Here is a 6,341-nt window from a genome sequence, read left to right as displayed (position 1 = left end):
CTTAATTACACAGTTGAGATGATGATATTTACAGAACGCAGGTGGTCCAAACAAGCAGAGGAATGAATTGCGCGATGGCTTGAGGATGGGATTAAAGTAGCGGTGGGCTCATCTTTTATACATCAGAGAGCTTTGAGAGATTTACTGGGGATATAAACTTGAGACTAATATTCACTTCACTCCACATCCAACACGATGACTCTGTGTAAAGGTGTGTAATTGTCCACCACATAGTGCACCATCCCTACCAGGTAAACACATTTCTTATCCTTCTTCGATCTGTTGTTCTGCTTCGAGTCCTGGAGACACTTTTTTTTAAATTTTTTTTATAAGGTTCAAAGCTCAAAAACTAGGCTTGATATTGTTTTATAACACTTATATTTTATTACTTTCTAAAAAATACTTGAATGAAAATTAAAGTTTCAGAATCCACTATAAAAAGTAATGTATAATTTCTGCCAGCCTCAGTATTAAAACAAGTTTAAACACAACATTAAACACATTTCTGACTTTTTTATGCACAGCCAACTTAACTGATAAAGTATGTTTCCTTCTTTGGTGTAACAGAGATGCTTTAAAGGATCAGCTCACTGAACCATGAAATTTCAGTCATTATCTACTCACTAATGGACAGTCAGGGGAAGTTTCGTTGTCCACAAAACTTTTCTTTGAAAAACAGGGTTGCAGAACGAGATCCCAAACTGATCTGAAAATGTTGTTTTTACACGTACAGCAGAGTGGCCTGTTGTGCCCCATACAGTGAGGAAATAAAGCCAATATTTAACGGTTAAAGTGACATTAGCTATATATTCATTGCACCTCTAAGTGCTTGACCAGCACATCCAGAGTGAACACATCTCTGGTTCAAATGCCAAAATGTCAAAAAATCCCCCTCATAATTGGAAAAATGTCGTCAGAATCTAAATTTGACTGTACCAGGGTTTGAAAAGGGGTTTTCTGACAGACCTATTTTTCAAAAATAACATAAACCCAGAAAACCAAAGTGTTTCTGAGCCCTGCGACAGCTGCACACAGAAGCATATTCATGAAGTGCTTGCTTTGCCTTCCATGTATATCATGTTCAGGGATTTGTGGGGAGAGTGAGAGCGCTTGCGTGTAAAGGCTGTTACGTTGGCTGGTCAGTTAAGCATGACGCGTTGGGCACGGAGACGTCGGCTGAGGGCGACGCCCGGGAGCCGGTGTGGTGGTGTCGGTGTTGTTTTTAACACACAGGAACGCAGACCTGGGCGTGTGGCACTGCTCTGGGCTGTGGTCTGTGGGAGGGTGAAGAGGCAAGCATCTTTCTCAAAACGCTGTGCAATCTTAGAGCGGCACCGAGGTCCAGTAAATCACTATATTCCTCTCTGAGTCTCAAACTCAAACTGTGCCGAGGGGTGAATGAGCTCTTTGATAAGCGTGCAGTCTGAGAGCGGGGCTGGGCCCGGTCGCAGTGGCGATGAGGAGGGGGGTCTGCTCAAACTGCAGTCTTTGTGATGCCTTTTGGGCTTGTGCAGGATCTGAGAGCTCCCAGCTGACCCCGAGCCGGGCTGTGAGTGCACATCTTTGACCTTTTGACTCTGAGGGGAGAAGTGAAGAAAAGGAGTCGAGGGGGTTAAAGATGGCGCTCGGCCTGGGAGGCAGCACAAAGTGGGCCATTTGGCGGCCAGAAAAAAATGTGTCACTCTCTCAGTGAATGGAGAATCTAGGGGGATTTAATCTTGGTGACAGAGACTTACGTTTGCAATCATCCATCATCGTGAGATCATGGATGAAACACGGGTTACGCTAAGCTTTGCTCTGACATCTGCAGCCCAGAGACTTCCATCTGTTAGATTACAAAGCACAAAGACTTGCTTACAGTCATAGAAATCAGTGAGAGGCAAAATGAATAACAGGGGCACTTGGCAGCAGAGCGCAGCGGTTACAGAACAAGAGACGAGTCAATAGAGTTGAAGAGGATCTCTGAGGAGCGCTGCTTTGAATTGTTGCTCAAACCATCAAGTCAGCATGACAAAAGAAGTGGCTGTGGAGGATTTACCTGACTATTATTATGTCCCCAACCTTCTGGCTTTAAACGAGTGATTATTTCCTGTTTTGTGTGTGTGTGTGTGTGTGTGTGTGTGTGTGTGTGTGTGTGTGTGTGTGTGTGTGTGTGTGTGTGTGCATGCGTGTGTGTGTGTGTGTAGGGGGGGTTAGACTGATAATGTTCAAAGGTAAGACACAATAAAAGGACCATCTGCAACATTAAAGTTGTAGCTTGAAAGTTTTACATTAATCAGATGGGACATGAACATAAATCACCTCAAGGTATAAATATATGTAAAAAGATACAAAATATTCCAGTTGGATGTCCGGATACACAACATAAGTCCCAGACAATGGAGGTCACCTCCATGGATCGTTGCTGCAGTCAGGTTGATAAACATGAGTGAAGATAAGACTGTCTGATGAGACCATATTGTACGTTTAATGACACACGTCGCATCTTTGATCCACTGGCATTGGGATGGAAGGGCTACATCCCACCATTTAGATAGAATTGGGCGTCTCAATGATAGAAAGGAGACGGCAATGACCTTCTGTCAGTGAGCAGAAAGATTTGAATCATCTGGAAATGAGAGTTAAACCCAGAATAGAAACTGTGGGGAGAGAAGGCATAATATCACACCCATACATCTTGGTTTCCCATCCAATCTTACAACCCTTTAGATTTATCTGCAACAAAAGTTTCCAAAAGTTCAGCTCAGATTTATATGCAGCCGGTCCAGTGTCCTCTCATAAATATAGAAGAGAAGAAAAAGGGGGTGAACATTTATAGCGCACTGGAAAATGTAATTAATTTGAGCTGAAAGACCCTCCCAAAATGCTTCAATCACAAGACAAAACCAAGACACAAAGAAGGCAGTGTGTAACTTATATTGAGTGCACACTGGGGTGACCTGGAAATTGAGCTTCCTTGATGTTTAAGGCGTAATATGTCTATAAAAGTCGATGCAAAAACATCAAATAGTGTTTCATTAAACCTGCTAATAAAGTGAATTTAAAGCTGTCAAAAGTAAAACAAAATTAACTAAAGGTTACAAAAAAGGGAGGAAATGTCAGTTTTATCATCATACATTCATGCATTGTGTCGCTGAGATACTGAAGTTAGCGTAGTGTAATGGAAAATTACATTACTAGACACTTGTAAGAGAGACTCTTAGAACCTTCTTTATAAAGAATAAAATCATCCAAAGACAAGTGGTATCTCTTACATGTTTATTTCCGATATTTCACAAGTAAGATACATTTCCACAGCAGTGCTAACCGGCTAGCCCCAGCCTGTCCTGGTCTGAAGCTCCTGTGCGAGTGGTCTACACATCTACAGCTCACAGTTCTCCGAGCTCCCAGTCCAGACTGCTAGCTGCGCGGCTAACTGAGTCTAACAGCAGCTATAGTTAGCAGCAATTAGCGGTTACTCTGGCGATATGCTGCCTTCTATTTGTTTAGAGTTTAGTTCAATCGCAGAGTCTCTCTTCCAAATTGTTTTAGACCTTTCGGTGAAAAAAAACCCCTTTAAATAATTTTAATGAAATAAATCTACTTTGTAAGTGGAGGAAAAAAGCAAGACGAAGGTGCCCCATGTGAATCTGACTCATACACATTACGAAACTAAACTTTTTTCTTGCGGCCTTTCATTTATAATCTCTTTATCATAACACTGAATAAACAAAAGTGCAGTGTATGCCTCAAGCAAAATAGATTATTTTTCAAGTTTGAGAGCTGCATTGTGTTTCTACTGCAGAGTTTCAATATGATGCAGGATATTGCATATACAGTGTTTATTTGATTAATGGCTGCAGGGATGTGAGTGATACCCCTGGTAAAAGGGGAACATCAGCTACAAAACAGGGACAGAAACTTGGCTGGAAGAGGGAAGAAACTGATACTAAACTTTAGGAATAATACATACGTAGATGTAAGTCTGTTAGCAGGACCAGGACTTTAATAAAGCACTTATCTTGACTGCCTGCTGCGCACCACTGCATGAGGAACCAGTGCAAATTAACCACAATGAAGAGATTGTTACTCACAACATCTTAAAGTTGAGTATGAATGCCCTTTTTGTAACATGGATTTACTAACTCAAGGCTGTAGTTGTGTTATTAAATTACACGGAATGGCTTTTTTTGGCAGATATCTTGTTTTCTTTTCTCGGTTAAATGTAGTGCAGCCATCAAAGTTCTGCCAGGAAATGGTTTTATTTGATAAAAAGCATCAAGACGCATGTGTACCTACAGCCTCAGCCTAATATAGACTGTAATAAAACTCACATAACTGCAGCGATAAACCTGATTTTTAAAACCCGCCTCAGCCTCCCAAGTGGTGTAAAGTAGGTACATTTAGTCAAGTACTCCACTTCAGAACAATTTTGAGGTGTATTTTATGTAAGTAGTTCAATATTCTGCTACTTTATACTCTCCACTGTGATTATGAGGTAAATATTGTACTTTTAACTGCACTACGTTTAAATTCTAACTTTTGAAACCAAATTACACAAATTGCCAATTTCTACATAATGTTGCTTTAACGTGATGGAGGCATTAATGCATTTACAATTACAATCTGAATGTACATGTTATTCTGAAAGATGGCATTCTGCATGATGAGTACTTTAATTGGTACTTTCAAGGTCCAGTGTGCAGGATTTAGTGGCTTCTAGTGGTGAGGTTTCAGACCGCAACCAACTGAATACATCTCGCCCCACCAAACGTATAGGAGAAATCGTGTTTGCTGGTAAAAAGGCCCTATGTGGAGCCATTGTTTGTCTGGGGTTTTTTTTTTGTCCATTCTGGGCTTTTGTAGAAACATATTTGTGCAGCATGGTCGGCTCTGTGGAAGATGACCTGTTTCCACGTAGACACATTGGGCACATTTTGATTATATTTTCAGCTACTTATGCACTATGGAAAACACATTTAAAACACAGATGCTTGTGAAAGATATAAATCATTATATACTTACAAATATTATATATTTCTGCCGGTGGATCTCCATCAATCCTACACACTAGACCTTTAAGTGTATTTTGATGCCAATAATTTTTATCTTAAGTCACAGACTTTGACTTCTAACAGTGGATTTCTATCCTGTGGTATTGCTTCTTTCACCCGAGTAGAAGATCTGAATACGTCTTCCTCCCTTGAGCCTCCCTACACGCTGTTTTCCTCCAACTGAGTGGACAGAAATACATGTGAACAAATGAACATGTTTGACTGACAACACTGCAGATACATCATGAAGGAATGTTTGTTTTGGCTTCCATAAACACATTCAGAGGGTGGCAATCAGTGGCTATCACCATTTATATTTGATGTTACGTGCAAATAATCAGAAAGAAAAGCAACCGTAACTGACACTCTTTTTCCAACGGCAAGAACAGAGCGCTTCCTGGCAGCCCTCAGCAAGGCACCGGCAGCACTAAACCACAAATAATAGAAGTTAATTCCACAGAACAAAGTCATGGGTAATAAAATGTGAGGGTCTGGAAATTTACCTGCACTGGAAGGGCCAATATAAAACCATAATTAAGTTGGTCTACCGCAGATGTCGTCAAGGTTGCTCTACTTCTCTCGGAACCTTAATTTAGCACATTTAGTGCTGGACTGGGATCCAGGCCCATGCAGACTTTGAAGACCTATTATGAGGTTCTGTTTGATGGAAAACCCCTACGGACACATAGTGTTTAAAGTTAAAAGCAACAGTGCTCTCTGGCGGCAGCACAGAAACAGTACGGCATCATCAAGGAAAAAAAAAACAAAAAACAGCACAGGCATGCAGTGCTGCGTTCAACCACCAGAGTATACTGCATGTCAAGATTTACTCAGCTTCAGCAGCCATGTCCTCAACTCAACTCACCAAAAAACTGACACTAACCTGTAATTGAGACATAAAAGGGCTCCATAAAGTAAAGACTCCCCACCGGTGCTGATAAATTGGGGCAGCAGTCATCAGTTGAATTCATTTTCCCTCCTGGTGAATGTGACTCTAAGAAACACTTATGAAAATGATGAGATACATCTGAGCAGAACAAAGGGTATGAAATTGCTGCAGAGCGGAGTTAACAGAGCCCCCTGCTTGTTGTTGTGGGCTCATAACGGATCCCCTAAAATCCCCCTAAAAAGACTTTCAAGCTGGTGGAATTAAGGCCAGTTTTTAGTGTTGATTGCATTGCTATTTACCCAGGCTCTGACTGTGTCTGATTCAATATATAAACACTTAACCAGCTTCTCAAGTGGCTGCGAGAATGGAAATATTGTCCCTTATTAAACACAATCTGACTGATCACTGTTTGTACCTCT

At 41.0% G+C, this 6,341-nt stretch overlaps 1 long non-coding RNA gene across 1 annotated transcript; it reads right to left on the bottom strand.

Annotated features, from left to right (window-relative positions):
- Positions 1–3,241: 3,241 nt before the first annotated feature.
- Positions 3,242–5,687, bottom strand: LOC119008279. Its single transcript, XR_005071382.1, has 3 exons — positions 5,537–5,687; positions 5,398–5,460; positions 3,242–5,213 (listed from the first exon to the last, which is right to left on the bottom strand). It is a non-coding gene; the product is annotated as an uncharacterized LOC119008279 (long non-coding RNA).
- Positions 5,688–6,341: the final 654 nt, after the last annotated feature.

The sequence above is a fragment of the Acanthopagrus latus genome, chromosome 19 (assembly GCF_904848185.1).
Source record: "Acanthopagrus latus isolate v.2019 chromosome 19, fAcaLat1.1, whole genome shotgun sequence".
Classification (NCBI taxonomy): Eukaryota; Metazoa; Chordata; class Actinopteri; order Spariformes; family Sparidae; genus Acanthopagrus; species Acanthopagrus latus.
The sequence above is the reverse complement of the archived record's forward strand: the minus strand, read 5'-3'. Positions and strand labels throughout refer to the sequence as shown.